This window comes from Emys orbicularis, chromosome 2 (assembly GCF_028017835.1).
Source record: "Emys orbicularis isolate rEmyOrb1 chromosome 2, rEmyOrb1.hap1, whole genome shotgun sequence".
NCBI classification, from domain to species: Eukaryota; Metazoa; Chordata; order Testudines; family Emydidae; genus Emys; species Emys orbicularis.
In genome coordinates, this window is record NC_088684.1 from 9,899,403 (window position 1) to 9,922,938 (window position 23,536).

The window sequence follows — 23,536 nt, forward strand, 5'->3', positions numbered from 1 at the left end:
TTTGGATTAGAATACTTACCTACAGTATGTTTTAGGGGGTTTTAAGGATTAAAGGTCTGATCAAAAGCCCACTGAAATCAATGGGAGTCTTTCCATTGACTTCAGTCGGTATTGGACTGGGCCCTAAATAATGTTTCTGAAGCATGTAGAAAATGTAAAATATTGTATGAAATCTTGGTGTTAATAACTCCAGGGAACTCTTCCTATTGAATTGGTCCCAGGGGTGAAAGTAACGTAAAGGACTTACCGGTATGCAGGGCGGCCAGACTCCTGGGCAAGGTGGAGGGGGGGCGGCTCTGGGTGGGCGGAAGGGGCAGGACCTTGGGCAGAAGGGGCGGGGCTGGGGCCGGACTCCCCCTGCCCGCCCTTCAGTGCTGCCCGGCCTGCGCCTCCCGGGGCTCCAGCGGCGATTTAAAGGGCCAGGGACTCTGGCTGCTAGTGCGGTACGGCAGAGGCGGCAGGGAGCCCCGGGCCCTTTAAATTGCCTCCGGAGCCTCGGGGTAGCGGCGGTGATTTAAAGGGCCCGGGGCTCCAGCTGCTACCAGGAGCCCCGGGTCCTTTTAAATTGCTGTGCCCCAGGGCAGCTGCCCCTTTCCCCACCCCCCCTGGGCCCCAGCAGCGGCCCTGCCGGTAGGTTGGCTGTGTACCAGCAGCCACTTTCTTACCGGTACGCTGTACCGGACCATACTGTCTTACTTTCACCTCTGGCCTGAACCAGTCTTCCATCATGATATTGCAATTCACTTTTATGTTGGAGGTGCCATGTTTCAGATGTGTTGTAACACTGAGGTCCTGGCCCCTTGTCATCATTAAAGATCCTATCAGTTATTAATTGGAAAGGTTATTTTTATACTTCAGGTATTATCCAAAGGCAAACTAGAGTTTTATGTTTACAAATCTATCAAATAACGTTTTTCTTTAGTGTCTTTCAAATTTTTTCAACTCAAAATGTCTTTAAAATATACTAGAATTAGAACAATGCAGTTGCTGACCAATTTTAAAACAATGAAGTTGCTGAAGCTCAGTAGAATAATATCCTGCATTAAACATTATGTCCCAGTTTGCAAGCTGTCTCTCCTCTTCCCAAGTGTACTACCTACCAAGTATGGTTTTTCCCCCTCCCAATATCTTGGTAAAAAAAAAATTACAATAATATATATATTTGTTTTGTGCATGGGCTAAGGACAATCTCACCTTTAATAAAGGTAATTATTTTAAAGACATGCTAGACAGAATCAAATTATTTTGTAATTTAGACTTTTGAAACATTACAAAGATTAAGATTGATACTCTATAGAACATATCAGTAAAATAAAAATAAAGGATTCAAAAGTCTTCCGTTTACAGGGTTAGAAGGGACATATGTGTCAACTGGCCCAGACGCTAATTTCTGGAGGATGTTTTTTGCAGTAGCATATGGCTCTTTGTTAACCTACACAGACATTTCAACTGGTGGCTCTGCAACTGCCTTTGAGGTTGAGAGATGGTTGCTGTCATACCTTGCTGTGTTGAATAAGATTTTTCTTTATATTAACCCATAATATGGATGAAATAGTTAAATGTTTCCAAATAAATCCTTATGCTTATTTCCTGTGAAATTGTAATGTGATGCTCAATATGAACTTGAAAACAGTATTTTCAGCAAACCTACAGATTATATTTACCACCCAGACAGAAGGGTAGAATTTTTTTCTACCACAAAATAAGTCTCAGTAGACATCTGCTCTCAGATGAATTTGCCAGTCTCCTCCCACTACAATCTACGGGAGCACTGCATGTATCTCCAGGGGCAGAATTTGTCTCTTAAATATAAAACTATTTATAATTCTTGATGCTAATTACCTTTTATTTTTACTGTTGTGGTTGTACCAACATCTTGTCCACGCTGATCTTTTTTCAGGTCACAGTAAAGGACATTGGTGGGGAGCACCTTGAACACCCATTGCACATGCTATGCCAGTTCTGTTGGTAAACAAAGGAGTTCAGTCTGCAATGGCACCTTCCAGGAGAACTGACTTCACACACACCAATAAGAAACAAAGGGTGCTGCAGAAGCTGATTTAGCAGTGGCAGAACAAAATAATAATGAATCATTCACCACCCTACTTGGCACAAGCCCAAAAGTTACTTGAAATTTTTAAAAGGTGGGCTTTTTTTAAAGGTATATGTCACTGGCTTCACTCAGCACTAGTGGTGCCTCCTCCTGGCAGCTCTGGGGATTAGCTTTGAGCAGGGAGTTGGACTAGATGACCTCCTGAGGTCCCTTCCAACCCTGATATTCTATGATTCTTGCCAGGCACTGCCCTCCTTTGGCAGGGTCTCAACTAGTCATCTCTTTCACCCTGCGGCCCCTCTCACTCCCAGAGCTGCAACTTCCTGTTTCTGCCTTGGCCCTCCAGCCAGGTCATTAAGGTCCTCCCCTTCCAGGGAAATCAAAGTCCTTTCAGACCAGATGTCCAGCTGGTGTCTCCAATGCCCTCCACCACTTCCCAGGCCTGCTCTCTACACTGGGTTCTCGCCCAGGGACCCTATAAAAAGCAGCCAAGGTCTGTACAGTCCTACTCCTTGCTACTATTTCCCACTTATCTGGCTTCCCCCTCTTTCTGGGTTTGCCAGCCCAAGGTCCCTCCTCTCAGAGAGTAGGATGACCAGACATCCCGATTTAGGGACTTTGTCTTATACATGAAAGTAATCCCCCCCAAAAGTTCCAATTTTTCACATTTGTTATGTGGTCACCCTAACAGGGAGTGACTATAGACTAGTTCCTTGCAGTCCCCTTGCTGCTCACAGCTCCAGGGCTTTATACAGGCCCATCTGGCTCCTGCCCAGCTGAGCCCATTTTCAGTTAGTGGCCTGCTCCTTGTCTCCTTCAGGTGCAGCCTGAGCAGTTAATTGGCCTGCCTAGCCACTTTAACCCCTCCAGGCCTCGTGTGGGTGGGGCACCTCATCACAGTATAGATAAGAGGGATGGGGACAGGAGGGATGAAAGAATAGAGAGAGAAATAGGAGATATAAAGGAAATTCTTTAAAAAAATTCTTGTAAGTCACAGATGGGAAATGGTCATTCTAGAAGAGCTCGACCAGGTCCAGGAAGTGTCAGCAACAGTAACAAAGGCCCAACACACCTGATCTATTGATAAAGATGTGAGACCAAACTCTGTTCTCAGTTACACTTGTGTGAATCTAGATCAACTCCATTGAAGTCAATGGACCAATTTTATCACTGATATCTGTGGAGTTACTCCAGATTTATAATGGTGAAATTAAAAATAGAATTTGGCTCACAGTTGTAAGCTTTTTGGCTGCTGTCTTATAAATTGCCAGTAAAGCATCATGTACAGATGTATAATACACTAATAAAGTTAAACTAGGATATGAAAAAAATATGCTTACAAACAAGGAGAAACAATCTGCAGCTGACTTACAATGCCATTTTTCTTAAACAGGTACCCAAATGGCCACATAACTTTCTAAGGAGACAGATGTTCATAAAAAGGAAATGCTTTAGTATTAGAAAAGTTACATGTATTAGCACACATTCAAGTAAAGAACAAAGCCTTAATGTAACAAGTTGTGATCTTTTGATCTTGGAGGCAGCAAGGACCCTAGTAAGATAAGATAGTTCTATAGTTATCATAAAGGTGGAAAGTCATATGAGTTATTTTACGGCTTCAATAAAAATGAAGTGTATTGCAAGTGTCTCTCATTTTTAATCATCATGAAATTTTGGGGGACCTTACGTGTCTATATATAAAGTTCTGCAATAACTGTTCTGGTTCCTGTAAAACACACTGCTGCACCTAATGGTGGTTTTAGTGGTTTTAGACTTGTACAAAGAGCAAGAATTTCTGTGTAATGAACTACAGCTGTGTGCAGTATTCCTCTATCAATAACAACAGCTTTACTCGAAAAGAGGAGTAAAGGTGCCTAGAGGACTATTTGACTCGTGCAGTGCTCATTATGCAAAAGGCTGAAGCTGTGGACAACCTGATTGTTAAAGTAATTGCACGTAAAGTTATGCGTTAAAAGGTCTATTCCTCAGGGATTTTTTTAAAGTAAATATCTCCTAGATAACCCATAATCAACTGATTTAGTTCTCCAAAGAAAAGGCAAGGTCATTGTAAACCAGAGGCTTTCTCTCTTCCTTCTCTAGTGCAGCAGCTCTCCAGTGAAGTAAAAGGGTGCAGTGTGGTATTGTGATAGTCAGCTGAGAGGACTGTTCAAATACAGCATTGCACATTAGCATTATTGCTGTACTATTACAGAAATACTAGGCATCCAGAGTGCTAAAGACACTTCACAAAGCACCTCCGAAAGAGACAAAAAGGCAGTGTCTACACCGTGAAAACTGCTATGTTTGACACTGGGAAGGTCAAACGTGGTGTCCCACTGCCCCTGGCTCTCCTATGAGCTACTGTTGAAAATATTTGTCTAGCTAATGTAACTGTATTCAGAACCAGTTGTGAGAAAGTGTGGTTGTCCTCCCAGTACAACACTGGGTCTCTCACATTACACTAAAACTGGTGTTCTTTGTGTTTAATGAAGAAACGTATGCTTCAAAGGATTTAGTTAACAGCAGCAGCTCTTTTGGGAAGGGCCCTGTTATTTTATTAATATGAACCCCTATGGCACTGTAATCAAATGAGTAGCAACTTTTCAATCCCTGGAATCACAGTGCAAGTGCAGCCCCTTTTCCCCCCGGAATCAGATCTGTCAAGTCTCCCCACTCGGAGAAGGAGAATCCTTCATTTGGGATTAATTTAAGTCAGTTTTTAAAATGTCTTTCCCTCTAGTGATGAAGAATTTTTAAAACCCTTCTGATTTTAGTTGTCACAGCTTGAAATAGCCCCGCAGTTCAGAGCTATCTCTCTCTCATAAGCCTGATCGTTGTGGTTGTTTTAATGAATATTTACCATTCTGCAGTACAGTTGTAGATGCCTGACTGCTGCTAAGCTCCAAGACACTGAGAAGAACTAGAGTTTTTTTAAGCTATTCCCTCCAGCCCTATCGTTCAATAACCAAAAGATAACAAATGCTATGCTAGAACGAAGTTTGCTATTTTATTGTTTATAACAATGCAGCACAATGTTTCACAGGTTTAATAACTGCTACAGAGTTAAATCAGATAATAACATGGATAAGACAAATAATACTAGTGTTCAGTTGAATGAGTTACTCCAGTATTTGCTGAATTCTAGGGAGCAGTGTGTCCTGTACTTCCACACCACTTCTGGGGTGGCAGGAACTCAATTCTAAGTTTCCCTTCCCTCTGAACCATCTGAAAGAGACCTGTCACCACAGATCTCTTCTTTCCCTCCCGAGCAGGACTCAGTCTCCCCCTCTGCTTAGCTGTTTCAGAAATGCCATGCACTTTGAGAAGTAAATACTAAGGAAGCACACAAGAGCATTAGGAGGGTGAATGGAACTGCAGTGGCTGCACTCAGCAAAAGGATTCCTGTGGCCTGCTCCTACTAAAGTAAGGGAAGACTGCAGCACCATATCCCTTCTCCCACATCATAGATGGCATAGGAAAAAGATGCAGGGTCTGAAACTAACAATAAAATCTCAGGGATTGAAAGAAGGATATTGGGCCTGATCCAGATCCCATTGGAATCAATGAGAAAATTCCCAATGACTTCAAGGAAAATATAATTGGGCCACATAAAGAGGCATTGCTGTGTAGCTTTGAGTAAGTCACTTAATTATCCAGTCAGCATTTCCCCATCTGTAAAACTGAGTTAACAATACACACTTAGCTGTGATACATCCCAGTGGATGTAGGGAGGATAAAGTTGTAAATGTTTGTGAATTGCCTGTATTTGCTCAAGTCAGAGTATCTGAAAATAGGTATTTGTATATAAAAAGAATGTATAGATAATAAAAATAATAAATAGTATATAGTATGCACAGCCTTATACTAAGAATTGGTACTGTATGGTTAAAGCAGGGGACTGGTAGAGAGAACCCATTGCTTCCAATCCTGGCTCTGTCACTGACAAATCATGTGATTCTGGCAAATAAGTTAAGCTCTTTGGCCCAGATCGACAAAGAGTCCCCTCTGTGGGAGGTCCCTGCTCAAATCCTTTCTCCACCTTCCCTAAGGGGGGAATTGAACACATCCCAGATGAGTGTGCTAACCACTGGACTAACAGCTAAGCAGTACTACTATCACCACCACTGCCTCAGGACAGATTTTGAATGGGACCTGGAGTTGCCAACTTTCTAATTGCAGAAAACCAAACATCCTTGCCCCTTCTCTGAGGTCCAGCTCCAGCTCACTCCATCCCCCCTCCCTCTGTCGCTAGCTCTCTCCCACCCTCGCTCATTTTCACCAGACTGGAGCAGGGCGTTGGGGTGTGGGAGAGGTTGAGGGCTCCAGCTGGGGGTGCGGGCTCTGGGGTGGGGCTGGGGATGAGAGGGCTCCGGGAGGGAATTTGGATGTGGGAGGGGGCCCAAGGCTGGGGCAGGGGGTTGGGGCGTGGGAGGGGATGAGGGCTCTGGGTGGTGCTTACCTCAGGCAGCTCCTGGGAAGCAGCGACATGTCTCTCTGGCTCCTAGGCGGAGGGGCGGCCAGGAGTCTCTGCGTGTTGCCCCTGCCTGCAGGCACCGCCCCCGCAGCTTCCATTGGCTGCGGTTCCTGGCCAATGGGAGCTGCAGAGCCGGCGCTCAGAGTGGGGGCAGCACACAGAGAGCCCGTGGCTGCCCCTCTGCCTAGGAGCTGTAGGGACATGCTGGCCATTTCCCCGGAGCCGTGCAGGGAGACTGCTTGCCCCACTGCGCTGCCAACCGGAGTTTTAATAGCCCGGTCAGCATTGCTGACCGCAGCCCTCAGAGTCCCTTTTCGACCAGGTGTTCCAGTTGAAAACCGGACACCTGGTAACCCTAAATTCGGACCCAATCCACAAAGCAGCCTCTGAGCACACCTGTTGGATTGACAGCTGACCCCGTTCAAGTTAAATCTTTCCCCAGTTCATGGATTGCTCTGGGGCTTAGTTAGGACATAGGCATCTGGATGCTTAGACTGAGGCTGCAGTGCATATGCCTAGAGGCAGAAATTTAGGCTAGAGGGGACTTTTACCCTGAAAAATTAAGCGCTGAGTGAGTTTAAGTGCCTGCAGGGTTTGCTGGGAGTTTTGTGGATAGCAGTTGACCCTAAAATTAGGTTTATGCACCTAAACTCCAGACTTGGGTGCCTAAGTACCGCTGTGGACAGGTTCTTTTGGGCCTTAGCTTTGCTGCCTATAAAATGGGAATAGCAATATCTACCTCACAAGCCTGTTCTGAGGCTTCATTAATACTGTTTTGACATCCTTGGCTGAAAAGTCAGACATAGTTGCACATATCAATACAGTAGAACTGGAATTTTATGAAAACAAACCTTCTGAATGACCAGTCATACAAACCATTTTTCCCTGATGGGAAAAAAAAATCATATAACGAAAGTGATATTGATGAAGAACAAGTTGACATCCCTTCACATTTCAAAACCTTCAGTACATTGGAAATTATTTTGGAGTGGTTTGAAGTAGAAGAATACAGTGCACCATAATGCAATTTATGCACTGTACCTACTATAATTTCTAGATATTAAATGTTATGAACTCCTCAATCCCCAATTAGTTTGTCACATAGGCATTCTACTGCAATTATAGAATAACAGAAATTACAGAGTTGTAAAAGTCTCTCCTTAAGAGAAAGGATTTTGTTATGTGTGAGAGTTTTGAAATCACCCTTATATTTTTTTATAAACCCTCCATTGTTCAAATTGTCCCATTGGTGATTTATTAGTAAAAATTCCCAAGAATAAGACACATAGCCAACTTTAAGCTGCAGAGAGAGTTACATAGCATAATGGAAGTAGTGGTGGGGGAACCTTTATGGAGTTCTCAAAACTCTTCGCTGAGGTAAATGGTATATTAATGCATATGACCAAGAAACTACATGAAAGTGTTGAAGCTGGTGAGCAAGGTGTTTTGGAGGTCTGAAGAGCTCAGCAACAATCTTATATAGGATGATGACCTGTCTTATATTTTAAGGAACATTCTAGCCACCTTTTTGCCACCTTTGACTCACTCCTCAAAGCCTTCACTCCTCCTGCCTCCACTTCTGTCTCCACACAGAATCTCACTGATTTCTTTTGAGAGAAAATTGGCAAAATAGGAGGTGACCTTGCCCTCTCCTTTCTTTCCCCCTTCCCGTACTATTTTCTCCTCCTTCTCCTCTGTCACAGACACAGAAGTTTCTCATCTGCTCTCTTCCTCAAACGCTTCCATTTGCCACGGTAACCCCATCCCATCTCCTGATCTCACTTGTGCCCACTCTCTTCCCCTTCCATAACTTCTCTTTAACCTTTCACTCTTCTCTGGCTTTCCGTCCATTTGTGCTAATCTCTCCCATTTTACAAATAAACACCCTTGACCCCAACTGCCACTCCAATTATTGCCCCATCTCCCTTCCATCGCTAAGCTCACTGACTGCACTGTCTATTATTGCTGTCTGGAGTTTCTCTCCTCCAATTCCATTCTAGACCATCTCCAAACCAGTGTCGTCCTCCCCCACCCCGCACTCCACTGAAGCCACTCGCCAATGTCTCTTAACGACCTCTTTCTAGACAACACTCATAACCAGTACTCCATTCATACCCTTTTTGACCTTGACCTGTCAGCCACCTTCAACACCATCTACCATGTTCTTCTTTTTGAAATCTTGTCCCCCATTGGCTTCCATGACTCTGTCCTTTCCTGGTTCTCCTCCTACCTCTCAAATTGCTCTTTCTGTGTGTCCTCAAAGGCTTCTCCACCCCCCGCCCCCAACTTCCTGTGGGAGTTCCTCAAGACTCTGTCCTTGGTCCCCTTCTCTTCTCCCTCTGTATCTTATCTCTGGATAATCTCATTTGCAAACATAAATTCAGCTATCTCTACACAGACAACTCACAGAGCTGCCTCTCTACCCCAGAATTGTCTCTTGTCCAAATGAAAATCTCAGCCAGTGTCTCTGACATCTCCTGGTGGATGTTTAACTGTCATCTCAAATTCAAATTGGCTAAAATTAAGAGCTCTTAATTGTCCCTGCAAAAATCCTCTGGACTACCTCATTTCTTGATAACTGTGGACAACACCACCATCCCGCTTTTCACTCAAGCCCATAACCTAGGTGTTAAATTTGACACTGACCTCTCTCTAGGTCTACATATCCAAGCTATTTCTAAATCTTGCTGATTCTTTCTACATAACATCTGTAAGATATGGCTTTTCCTATCCAGCTACATATCTCGTCGAGGTTCTCATCATCTAGTACCTTTATTGCCACAACATCCTTTTCTTTGGCCTTGACAAATATAATCTTGCCCCACTGAAATCCATTCCAGATGATGCCGCAGAGAACATTCTCCTAACCCACCACTTTAACTATGTCATCCCTTTGCATCCATCTGCTGGCTCCCCCTTTTCTACTGCATCAAACAAACTACCTGTTTTTATTTTCAAAGCCCTTTGAAGCTTATCCCCACCCCACCTACCATCTCCAATCCCTATTGAGCTGTTGACTCTCACCTCTGATTGGCACATGATGCCAGCCTCCATCACCCACTTATTAAATTTTCAAACAAGCACCTTTGTGCTTCCTCCTATTCTGCCCCTCATGCTTGGTAGGAGTTCCCTGTAAACTTTCACAAAGCCCCTTAATTTTTCTCTTTCAAATCCCTCCTTAAAACCCTTTGCCATGATGCCTGCAAAAACCATAACCATAGTAAGGCTGCTGGTATGCTGAAACCACTGCCTATTATGCTGACCAATATTGTCTCATTGTTTCCTTGTACTCCCCAACTGTCTGTATCTATGTTATCCCTTGTTTTATACTTAGGTTGCAAGCTCTTTGGGGGTAAAGACCATGTTTTTGTTCTGTATTTGTACACTGCCTAGCAAAATAGGATCCTGCTCCATGACTTGGGCTTCTAGGTGCTACAATGATACAAATAAATTATAACACTTGGTGCCTAATTATTCCACATCCAGTATTAAGTCTACATGGATTATATTGTAAATTATAGTTTCTCAATAATCATGCAAAACATCTCTATTTGTCTAGGATTTTATACCAATCCTCTCACAATAGTACCTGACCAAAAAGTATGAGGAGTTTGTACCACAAATAAAATTTTGGGAGGTGCAGCTGTTTATGCATAAGGCCTGTCCTTACCCTATTGTACAGCTGTCCATTAGCTGGTGTGGACAGGAACAACGATCCAAAAGAAAGGACGTTAGATTAGTATCCATAGAACAGGGGTTAAATTCTCTGCTCTGTCACAGACTTCTTGTGTGATCTTGAGCAAGTCATTTAGTCTCTCTGTGTCTCAGTTCCTCACACCTAAAATGGGGATGATAATACTTCCATACCTCACAGGGAAGTTGTGAGAATAAGTACATTAAACATTGTGAATCACTCAGATACTATGGTACTGGTACTACTGGAGGCCATATAATAACTAAGTTGGATAGATTTTTTTAAGGAGGGTATCCTAGTTTTGAAACTGCAGAGAGAGGTAAAGAGTGCCACCTGGGAGATGTGCAGGGATGAAAGAAATCCCAGGAAAGCTGCAAAGTGAGTTAAATGTGTGGTGTGTACTACATTTAAGTGACCACTACAGAAACCCTCAGACCAACAGAAAGAGAGAAAAGGCTGTGAATGTGTGGAGGTGGAATACACTCCCTGCAGTTGAGGTTTGGTAGGGGAGGAGAGAGTTTGGGGAACAATGGGTTACATTTCCCTTTTCTCCTAATAAATTCCATCTTCTACCAACCCTGATTCCCTCACAGGGAGGGAAGGAAGACTGGTTCCTCCAAATGAAGTTTTGAGAGGGAGGGCTGGTCCTTGAAGGCTGTGAGAGGAGGTTGGCTGCCTATTCCCCTTCAGCAAAGCAGCTGGGAATGAGTATGGTCTACCTGAGGGTTGGGGCTGGTAGTGGTTTGCTCTCTGAGCCTGGGCCAGGCCTCTTTTAGGTTAAGAATGGGGTTGTCTGGTTTGATCCCCAGACCCTTGGGGTATTTGAGAAGGCAGTTCACCTCAGGCTGGGAGGACTGACCATCATGACAAATACAGGTCACTGTATTTGAGTGTAGAGCTGCTTCCTTCCTGAGGCTGAGAGGACTGACCATCATGAGGATCTGAGGGGGGTACACCCCCCCACCCCCAGAGGCTGGGAGAGCTGGTCCCCCTGCGTCTCTGAGGGGGTTAGGGTGACCAGACAGCAAGTGTGAAAAATCGGGTCAGAGGGTGGGGGGTAATAGGAGCGTATATAAGAAAAAGACCCCAAAATCGGGAGTGTCCCTATAAAATCGGGACATCTGGTCACCCTAGAGGGGGTGGACCAGAGGCTTTGAGGGCTAGGCACCCTGCAGATCTGAGGGGGGTGGCCTGGCTGTGGCTGGGAGGGCTGCTCCCCCTGTGCATCTGAGGGGGGTGGCCCCGAGGCTGGGAGGGCTGCTCCCCCTGTGGATCTGAGGGGGGTGGCCCCGAGGCTGGGAGGGCTGGTCGCCCTGCGGATCTGAGAGGGGTGGCCCCGAGGCCGGGAGGGCTGGTCGCCCTGCGGATCTGAGAGGGGTGGCCCCGAGGCCGGGAGGGCTGGTCGCCCTGCGGATCTGAGGGGGGTGGCCCCGAGGCTGGGAGGGCTGCTCCCCCTGTGGATCTGAGGGGGGTGGCCCCGAGGCTGGGAGGGCTGGGCCCCCCTGTGGATCTGAGGGGGGTGGCCCCGAGGCTGGGAGGGCTGGTCGCCCTGCGGATCTGAGAGGGGTGGCCCCGAGGCTGGGCCCCCTGCGGATCTGAGGGGCTGGCCTGGCTGTGGCTGGGAGGGCTGGGCCCCCCGCGGATCTGAGAGGGGTGGCACGGCTGTGGCTGGTCCCCGCGAGTGGGGGCTGTTCCCGTGGGGATCAGAGGGGACACTCCGCCCCCGAGGCCGGCCGGGCGCACCGCTCCCTTCCCTTCGCAGCCATTCGTGCGGGGAGTGAAACAGGCTGGCAGCGAGAGGGGGCAGCGGCGTATCCCATGGTGCAGCGCGCCGGGAGGGAGGGGGAGCGGCCTGGAGTGGCCGGGACAGACACACGCAGCGGGGAGGGACGGGAGCCGGTCGGGGCCCTCGGCAGAAGCGGCGGACGGACGGAGACGAGTCAACTTCGCGGCGTCTCTCTCTCTCCTCCCCTCCCCCCAGCTCCCCGCGAGACCTCGCGCTCCGCCGGCCGGAGACTCAGGCTGGTGAGTCCCCGCGGCCGGGGCTGGCCGGTGGGGGGCAGGGAAAGTGAGGCAGAATGGCCCCAACTTATGTAATGGGGAAGGGGGTGTCTCCCCTGGCGAGCGGCACCGCCGTGTCCGCCTCCTTTCCCCGCCCCCGGGGAGGTGAGACACCCCCGCCCCTCTGGAGGGGGAGAAGCCCTATAGTGGCTGTACCTTGTGGGGACGAGCCCTCCCGTTCCCCGCGTGTCTGTGGCGGGGAGCCCTCGTGTGGCGGAGGGAACAGCGCGCTCTGCGCACTCCGGCGCGGGCTGGGTGGGGGCGGCCGGAAGGGTGCAGGGGTCTGTCAATGGCCTTTTCTGAGGGGGGGGGGTCGTCGAGCGGGTGGTGCCCCCCGCTGCGGGTGGGAAGGAGGAGGCGAGGTTGCCTTTCAGATCCCTACCTAGCCACCCGCCCTCTCTCCTTCGTGGGGAGAGGGGCAGACCGCGCCCGCCCCCTCCTGCGAGCCGTGGCGGTTCGTGTGCGGCGGCAAGGTGGGGTTCGTCACCCCCCCGGATGTGGTGGGACGGGGCTCGGTGCTGGCGCGTTCACACGGGGGTGACTAGCCCACAAGGTAAACAAAGGGAAAGGGGGGGAGGAGGGGGGCCGTGGCTAGAGCGGGGCTGCCCCTTCCGCTGGTAAATCTGCGGTTTTCTCATCCAGCTTGGGGGCCAGGGGAAGTGGTTGAGATTTCTTTTTTGTGCGGTGATCTGTAGTGCTCGCTGAGGCGCCGGGTGTTTGATCTGAGAGGAAGGAGAAGAGGCTCGTTGGTGTCGCTCTCACACACTAGGAGATTATTAAGTGAAGGGTGAATGAAGAAGGGGAATTGTGCATCGACGAGGATGCCTTTTTTATTTATCTACCTAGCACCAGAGCAGTTGGAGTAGTTGCCATGAAGGGTTCTCTTATGCTTCCCAGGATTTTTGTTTTTAAATCTGATACGAACCTGAAGTCAGGATACAGTCAGAAATGCACAATCGTAACAATACCCATTTTTTCTTCCAATCCCAGGGGACTCATTTTAAAGCACAATACTTTGTACATAGTAGACTCTTGCCTCCTTTCTGTTTTCCTAACTTTGCAATATTGGACTACATAATTTTCTTTGCTTTAGTCCTTTTTTAGCTTCTCCTGTTCCCTCCTAACTGAAAGACTGTGTGGCTCCATAACTGTGTAGTTTTATGCTTTAACTAGTTGCAGTGTCTCTCATTTAAATGTTAGGTTTCAGAGTAGCAGCCGTGTTAGTCTGTATCCGCAAAAAGAACAGGAGTACTTGTGGCACCTTAGAGACTAACAAATTTATTAGAGCATAAGCTTTCGTGGGCTACAACCCATTTCTTCGGATCCGAAGAAGTGGGTTGTAGCCCACGAAAGCTTATGCTCTAATAAATTTGTTAGTCTCTAAGGTGCCACAAGTACTCCTGTTCTTTTCTCATTTAAATGTTCTGAAAGCTGAATATATCCTATGGGCCTTAACACCAATGTCAAAGTCTTGCAGAGTCAGCCTGTAGCTGGGTTTTTGGCAATGTGACCAGGATAATGGCAGTGCTATAGTAAATGAGTTGAAATAAAAAGTTCAACAGAAGGCAGAGTGTTTGGGGATTCATATTTTTCATCAATGGGACTAATATGTTTAATTACAATATTCACTTAGTTTAAAAGTAAACTTGCACTATGGTGTCTCTTAATTTGCATTCTTTCACCCTTGTGTTGCCTGTACAGTGTTCTCAGTGTACAGGAACTACACTTTTTTGATCGAGCAAAGCTGAACCACCTTGAGGCTCTATGCTGTGACTGCATGGAGCCTCATTGAGATCAAAGTGCACTTGTGTGAATCATTTTGCAGAAGCAGTGCCTTAAGTATTAAACCTAACATGGTTTAATGAATAACTTTAATCATATTGATGTTGTTTGCCCCATCCATCCTTCTCCATATCCCTTCTTACTTCTTTGTTATCCCTCTACCCCTTGTTTCATGTCTGAAATTAAGCCCTGATTCTGCATTGGATCTGTGGGGTTGAAGTCTTGTCCCATCATGGATCCAGGTGCAGGACTAGGGGTACAGCTTTTAAACTTTTTGGAGCCAGGATTGTGGCTCTGATCCTGCATGATGTATGTGTGTGTTTAACTATATGCTCTGTGAATAGTCCCACTGAAGTTTGCAGAATTGGGGCAAGTGTCACTGCCTGTATTGTGAGGTGTCTGGCAAATCTACAACAATAGAGAAACTATTTTCTCTAATTTACATGTTTGTAAATGGTATTGGTTATCTAAAGATTGAAAATGTGAAGAGCGAGGAAAACTAGTGTGTTTTTTAAAATAAGTTTGCTTTCATGTAAGGATTTATCTTACATGTATTTTAAATCCAGTCTTGGTAGAACATGGCTTTGGATTGTTATTCTTTCTTCAAACTTTTTGGAAAAGATAAATGCACACAAAGAATTGCAAATAAAACAGCATAATACTTCTTTTCAAAAACTGTGAGCTTTATTAAACCCTAGGTATCTTTAAAAGTACTGAACATGTGTGGTTGATTGTCAGTCTCTAACTGTATCTGAAATGCACACTATTTCAGAATAAAAGATTATTATATAGCAGTAATATAACATTTTGAATATATACTATAAGTGTTTAAGGTAGTTGTAATAAGTCTGTTTCAAAGTATCTGTCAAGTAGTATTAAAAGCTCTTTCTGTGGTAAACCATTATATTTCCAACTTCTGATGACTAATACCCGAACAGTTGACTTTCTTGGTATTGTAATTTCTACCAAGCTAAGAGATTTGTTGAAGCAACAGTGTTTCTGGATACTATGCAAAAATTACACTTCTGGAGCTAGTAATGGATTGTGGTTTGACAGCTTCTATTTGATTTGAAGCTATCTCCAGAAATTGTGCATCTCGGCAAAACGAATAAAACATATTTTATTGCATGTTGCAAAAAACAACATAAAAAACTCAATACCTTTTCCTAGTTTTCCAGTTGCTGCTTTGCATGGCAGCACTATATTTGATATAGTGTAGCATACAGATTGGAGATATAGGATGTTCTAACTCTTTTCACATTCCTTTAGAATTCATGGAAATGCCTTTTCCCAATAACAGCAAACATTCTATATCCTTCAAATATTTTTAAAAGTACACTGTTTATTTTCATTAAGAGCTATTGGCAGCTACTCTTTAAACATTAAAATTATCAGATATATTTCACAGTATATTATTTGCTGTAAATAGGCTAATATTTTGCTCTCAAAACTGAATATTCAAATCTTGTAAATTTGTAATTCTCAAGTCAGAATATCTTGTCTTAAACTTAGGAAAACTTTGACTCTTAAAAAGACATTGAGTATTTCTTATAGAAGCTCCATATCATCATATTTCAAAAGATACCCAGAATGTGAAAAGAAGAAAAATATTTTTAAAGATTCTGCAGTATATCAAAGGAACATTGTCAGGTTAGAAATCACACTTAAAGATTTTTTTATCTTTATTACAAATAACACTCTTCAATATTAAAAGTGAAAACTTAAACATTTGAATTTTTCTCATCATTTATGCTGGTTGTTTACTTTTTGCATTTCACATAGCAAGGACAATGAAAATCAAATATTTTCACTTTTGTCTGTAGACAGTTTCTAGTCCATATCACTTTTTAGTTATTTTGCACTAGCATGAGGTTGGTGTTTGTATTTCAAATGCTGTAGGGGGATATTATCAAACCAGTTCCAGAGTGGATAAAAATCAATGATTTTTGATTAAAAATAAAAAAATTCAGACTTTTTGATTTAAATCGGATTTTTTTGATAAAATGCTTTTTGAGGAAAAAAAACTATGTAAAGATGGTTTTAATTAAGATACATTATAGCTTAAAGATATCTCATCATGGAATAGGGATTATAAATTCTAATTCTATAGTATTAGACAATATATTCATGTAATGTTTAAGAAAAGTTTTGTAAATGAGTTCCAATAGTTCATGGATTAGGGTCCCAATCTTATGGAGTTCCAGGGGCTTCTGTATAGATTATTTAGGTTAATCTCTCTATCTACCCAATGGGACTCAGTGCTCCATCTAGAAGATACCATCAGAGATGCTTAGTTTTGCAGTTCTCAAACTGTGGATTTGGGTCTCCAGAGATAACATGCTTGTTAATAGCAAAAATGTTTTTAAATAAATAAATATATAGAGCTGAGAAATAACAGACCTCAACTCTATTGTCCCTCTGCAGATTTGTGTACGCAGAGCCAATCCCTTACCTCTCTCTAAAAGTGCAAAGTTTCAAAAAGTGCCGTGACTAGAAGATTGTTGGGGGCGGAATAGATCTGGACAAGGAGAAGTCTGGAGATAAATGTGAGAAGCGAGGGACAGATGCTTGTTTTGTTAAAATATTATATGTTTGCTGTTGAAGAAAAAAAAATCCAGACTACTTAACGTTGTTGTTTTAGTTAAATAAAACAATTTAAATGTCTGTCTGGTGATGTTCTCCTCCTAATACAACATGGCAAGAAAATCCTCCAAATGTTAATGATTAACCTGTTGAATTGGAGCTAGTTCATCTCCCAATGATTTCATAACTATCTGCTTCAATTATTTTTGGTAAATGAAATAACCAAACAATAATTCATTTTCTGATATAGCTGTAAAACTAATCTGAAAAGTTTTCAAAATAAATCTCTGTTTAAAGATGTATAGTGTGTACCTTCTAAAAATGAAACCTACATCTGAGTTGTGAAGAATATGTATTAAGGTTATAACAACCAACAAGAATGCACTTTTATATAGAAAACCATGATTAAATCGAGTCTTCCTGACTAGTGATTTAAATCATGATTTAAATCAAATCCACCCTGCCAGTTTCATACTGACTCTTAATTTCATGAAAATGTTTTAGAATTTTAAGGTTTTTTTTTAAACCCCAGCAAACTAAAAACATACACGTGATAATTTTGTTTTAATGTGATCATTCTGACAGGCAATTCTTCTATGGAATGGTTGCTAAACACTTTAAAATGAGAACAACCCAATAGTTTTTAATGCCAAATATGACTGTTAAGTACTACTTAGGAACTGAAATACAACACTTCCTGATTATTGACTTCTACCGAGTAGCTGTTTTATTCTGAAAGTTATCTTTTTTTTTTTAAGAATAGAAATGGAAAACAAGAATGGATTCAAACATTTTAACTGCAGGTTCTGCAACGCTAACATTTGTAAAAATGCTGGTGGTGTTTCAGAATTCAGGTCAGTGTTTTTGGGTGCACCTATGGTTGAAAGCTAGCATAGCATGGTGGATTTGACAGACTCCAGAAATTTTGAAAGAACACAGATTGCCATTTATTAGTTAGAAATACAGACATTAGAGGGCTGAGGAAGGGAAATGGAGTTGATAGGATGGAAAAACCTACCTGATGAGTTTTGTAGGTTGGTGTTTTATTTTATTTTTTGAGGGTGGGAGGCTTTTGTTTTCCCAGTCAAATTCAACTAAAGTTACTGCTGTTGTGTAAATGATTTATTCCAGAACCATTTCTGCCACATGTTCTCCAAGAAATCAGGCAATGTTTAATAGCTAGGCAAATAGGACGAAAGTTCATAGGCACTTATTTAAGAAACTAAAAATATCTTTAAAAAACCTCAATGTATATAAATTTGTATATTATGAGATTGTCTCCCTTTCCTATTCTTTGTATGTTTCTCTTCTTCCTAAATTGTAAACTTGTTGGGATAGGAACAGTCTGTCTTTGTACAGCACCTCGCACAACTGGGACGGTGATGCAGATACTCAAAAATACCAGGCTCTCTATTCAGTGAAATTTCTCTTTGATCTTCTGTGGTGCAAATCTGAGGCAGCTTGGATTATAAAATATTCCTGAAGTTGGCTCCCTGTTATTTGTGTTATGGTAGGGCCAAAAGGCCATGATCTGGATTCCCCCTCACAACTTGCGCTAGAAACTGTATACATTCAATTTAAATTGACAATGAGTAAGGCTCTACTTAATTCATGATATTGTGGATTCCGCAGCATTAGGCTTCCACCACAGTTTTGTCAGCCCAGGGGCTGACAGCGGGAGCCCTGCCGTGCAGGGTGCTGACAGCATGAGCCCTGGCTGACAGACCTGGGCCACTGACGGCCGGGGGTCCCGCTGGCAGCTCCGGGTATTAATGACTGTAATATAGTTGCAGCAAAATGTCTGGTTATCAGAAAAAAATTAGCAGGCATAACATAATACTTGAGTGTTTATTTTGTTCCAGCAAATTTTTCTTAAACAAATAGGTCTTCTTTGGCTTTTCCAAATCACCACAATTAATAAAGGTCCATTATTACTTTTCTGCGATTTTCCATGTCTTGTCTGCAACTCAGCCGCAATTATTTGACAATCATCCCACGATTCAAGTAGGGCCTTAACAATGAGATTCTGGAGGTGATGTCAAAGAAACTGGCTTAGATTGGGGATTGGCTGGAGGGAGACAGGTCAGAGAGTTCATAGTTGGAGTCATATGGATGGAGGAGATGGTGTCTTGAGAGAGAGAGAGGGATGGTCCTTCAAAAGAGAGAATAAGAGGGATCCACCAAAAGAGTTGCTTCAGGTGTGACCAGAGAAGTAGTAGGAGAACCAAGTGAAGGAATTGTTCTCCCTTGGCTTTCACAAGCCTTCAGGTTGGAGGCCTTGATCAGAGGAGTCTAAGGCAGCTGAGAGATTGAGAAGGATGAGGATGGAACATAGGCTCTTAAAATTTGGTCATAAGTGGTTGCTAAGAGCAGTTTGTCAGGTGCAGAGAAAAGCTTCCAGATGGGTGGGGTGGGGTGGGGGAGAACAAGTATAGAGATGGAAGAGAGGAATTTGAGGTCATGTTGTAGACAGAGCATTAAAGAATTTAGAGCTGAAAGCTCTGTATAGTAAGTGATTATCACTTTTTCCTTATAGGTTAACATTAAATATTGTGTATATCTGAATTTTCTCATATCTAACAGCAGTCCAAGGGTGGAAATGGGGAGGCTCTACCAGACCCAGAACTTGCAGCACACTCTGTCCCTCATTATTTTTTCTGTCTTTTCTATAACTATCTTCATTCTGTTTTATTCCGTTTTTATTTATTTGCCCTCTTTTCCTTTTGCCCCTGTATCTTCCTTCTATGCCTCTCTCCTTTTTACCAGGTTCAGCATTAAAAGAGCTTGCAGAGGGAACCTGAACAGAAATTATTCAGTTTCCTTTGGCATCAAACTATTTCCTCATCCTTTGGCTAGAAGGGGGGAGTGAGTAATACTCTAGCCAGTTTCCTTTTGCAGCAAGGCTCCACCTTTATACAGATGTAAGTTAATTTAAAGTTTTAACTCTTCCCCCTCCCCTCCTCTTCCACACACACAGACACACAGTTAAACTGTAATTCATGTAATTTTGAGACCTGTCCTCAGACTAACTTTTTTCCTTTAGCTTCAAACTGCAACAGCAGCCTATAGGCATTTGATGCCCTGGGTATAGCAGGAGGAAAGCATATGTGCTTTCCCACTTCCACCATCCTAAATATTAAGTTGGTGAAGAAAATGTGCACTTGGGGTTGGGGACAGTGAATAGACAATGAAGCTGCCTGCTCAAACATTGAGCCAAATCTTGCTGCTCCTGCAGAGATTATAGTAGGTTGTCTTAAAGCTTTCTTCCAACGTTTTTTTTGAACGGCTGATAGAAGAGAGCATCAACTTTTTTTTACAAAACCAGCTTTGCCTCTCCTGAAATTGATACCTCCTCATCTATTATTGGGAGTGGACTACATCCACCCTGATCGAATTGGTCCTGCCAACACTGGTTCTCCACTTGTGAGGTAACTCCCTTCTCTTCATGTGTCATTATATAATGCCTGCATCTGTAATTTTCACTCCATGCATCTGAAGAAGTGTTTTTTTTTATCCACGAAAGCTTATGCCCAAATAAATCTGTTAGTCTTTAAGGTGCCACCGGACTCCTTGAACTTTTTTTTTTTGACCCCTTCGTACTATCATGGTCCTCTGTCAGGACAGTGGTTTTGTCCCTGCACTCTGGGTGAAAGAAGGGATCCTTTGTGGCAACAAATCAGAGGCTTACAGGGGGAAGATAAAGCGTGACTGCCAGGCCAGCTGATACAGGCTGGGGCAGCAGGAAAGAACTGAGTGGGCTTCACTGTCTGTAAGATGCACTTCCCACTCAGTATCCAGTTTCTTTTTGTTTACCCCATACGCCTACCCCAAGCCAATTCCTGTGTGCAACCCCACCTTCCATTTATTTTTTGTGGGGAGCAGAGGAGATCAGGCTACCAAATGCTTTCTCTCCCGCCATGTCTCCTTCAAGTTCCTGGAACAGTTTAAAATGGCAGGAGCCTCTTCTGTGTTTAGTAGGAGCTGCTGCTGCCTCCTCCTTGCCTGGTGCTGGGTACTAAGCTATGTGGACTACAAAAAGGAAGGAAAAAATTAAATTAGCCAAGCCTCCAAATAAACTAAATGACAAGTTCTTTGGGGCTGGTTGTGTTTTAATTTTTTAACTAAGTAGTGGCTATTTCTTGCTTTTCTGAAACAGAGCATATGAGGGTGTGGGGGAAGAGTACAGCTGTGTTTTAACCCAGAGACATGGATGCTCAGCTCTGCCACGTTCCTCCTTTCCCGGCCCTTTTCTCTGATGCTGTGAAGGGCAATAAATGATGTGCAAGGAGCTGAAAATAGGAGCACAGGATTTGCCATACTAGATAAGACCTCTGGTTCATCTGCTATGACAGTGGTTCTGAAACTTTTGTACTAGTGACCTCTTTCACATAGCAAGCCTCAGTATGACCCCTCTTATCAATTAAAAACAATTTTTTATATATCTAATTCCATTATAAATGCTGGAGGCAAAACAAGGTTTGGCTGGAGGCTGATAGCTTGGGACCTCCCATGTAATAACCTCACAACCCCCTGAGGGGTCCCGACCTCCAGTTTGAGAACCTTGTGCTATGATATCCTGTTTCCTACAGATGCTCTAGAGGAAGGTCAAGGAACACCTGTAATGAGTTACTTTAAAGTAACTTGTACATAAAGTTAACCTTAACTTTGCAATTCTTCAGTAATGCCCCAATATGCCTTGTTAACACATATACCTTAACTCTGACAACACAACAGTTGCTGAAATATACAAGCTCTTCACCTCCTTTTTACAACCCATTCACTCTCACCTACAGGATTCCATCTAACACTATTAAAGGAAAAAAAGGGGGGGAAAGATACATTATACCTCTGTTTAACATTACAAGGTGGCAGAAGAAAACCAGTGTTTTTTGGGGGGGCCTACAACTTGGGAACCCCTCGGGCAAATTATCTCAAATTTGGATCACTAACATTGTCCCGTGCCTCCATGAGGCACATGACATTTCAAATCAATCTGATTAACTGTTTGGATTTTAGAGCACTTACAATAGTTGAGGCTGCATATAAGTTAGAGGGTGAACGAGAAGTGATTAAAGCAACATGAAATGTAGTACAGACGCACCCCGGCTTATGCAAACCCAACTTACAGAAATCCGGATTTACGGAAAAAGTTCCGTAAGCTTTTTTTTTTTTTTTTTTTTGGCATAATTGTTGGAGATACGTTCCCGATTTATGCAAAATTCAACTTATGCAAGGCGTTCCGGAACGGAACGCTTGCGTAAGTTGGGGAGCTTCTGTATGTACCTTGGTAGTTCATTTACTTTGGTTTGGATTTTTTGTAAAGAGTAAAGATTCTTCGGTATTTTCATATGAGTCCTTACCCCAGTGCTGTTACATGTAGTTACTGATAGTCTAGTAGTGCTACTAGTGTCCAATATCTAATAACACTTCCTGCATCTAAGGTCTATAGGTTTACTACCAATCACTTGTAGATAAAGGGGAGAACGATGGACTTAAACAAAGGACAGGAATTCAGGAGACTGGAGTTCTATTTCTGCCTCTTCTGAAGACTTGAATTATCTTGGTCAAGTCAGTTTAATCACTCTGCCTCAATTCTTCTATCTGTAAAATGGTGGAGATAACACCTAACTCAGGCTTAATTCAGCACTTTGAGATCCTCAAATGGACGGTACTAAAACTGTTAAACTATTTATTCCCCCAAGGGATGTTGGGTCAGAATTGCTCACTCAAGGTGCCTGGGATGAATCTTGCAGCAGCAGTCTTAAATGATTCATACTTGGCAGTGTCCTTGTTAACCTTTCATAGTGTCTGACTTAGGATTTACATTTGAATGTACTAAATAAAATCGAAGTAGATAAGGGGAATTACATCTCAGAAAATGAATCTATTCCTCTGAGGTAACATGCAACTTGGCGGGGTCTAAAACTGTGGCTTTTATTTTTTATTATATAAACAGTGGTTTAATTTCTGCACCTCACTTCCATAGGCCTGAGTGGGTGAGCTCCATCCAGGGAAACATAATATTTTGCTGGTCTCAAAGTGTGAGGTTCTCTCCTGTTTGCTTTATGGTTCTTTGCTGTGGATGTTAGAAAGACTTAGTTATGGCTCCTGCTCCTACTCCTCTCTTTACAGTGCCATTATGGGAATGCTGTAGCTTCTTACCACATTAATTGGGTTATCCTGGACTTTGGTCAGTCCATTATCTTCCATATCGGATTTAAGCTCTTTATCCGAAGCTTCAAGGCCCTACCCAGTTTAGTATGTGTGCTTGTCTACTGTTTGCCTTTGTCTTTTAATTTCTACTTCACCCAAACTGCAGAGCTGACCACACTCTTCTCACTTGCACTTTTGTGTCTTCTTCCATGCAGCCTCAGTGCCTGCTGCCCCTTTCCTGATCCTGCCTACCATGCTTCTACCCCTGCCATTTTCAAGTCTCACCACAAAATATGCTTCTGCAAGGCCTACAAACCCTTTTAGTAATTTCATGTGTAAGCTAGGGTATGCACATCCATGCATGTGCATGTTGTAGGAAGATGAGGTACACTTTTAAAAATCAATACTCATGATGCAGTTATCAATAACAACAGCAACTGCATAATATCTCTTAGCACTTGTCCTCCCATCCCCGTTGCCTAGCCAACTCTGTTACCTGTTGTTTGACATCAGTTCTACACTCGTTGAGGCAGGGACATCTTTTATTCACATTTGTGGCTGTAGAGACCAAATAGGGGAGGATTTCTCCTCAAATGATATCATATTCTTTGTCTGCAGATATTCTCTGGATTTGAATGCTTATAGCTCCTAATATCTTGATTTTAAAGATGGCGTTAATGCTCATATTTCTGCAAACAACTAGATTAGCCACCATTTTATAGTCTCGTGTATTTCT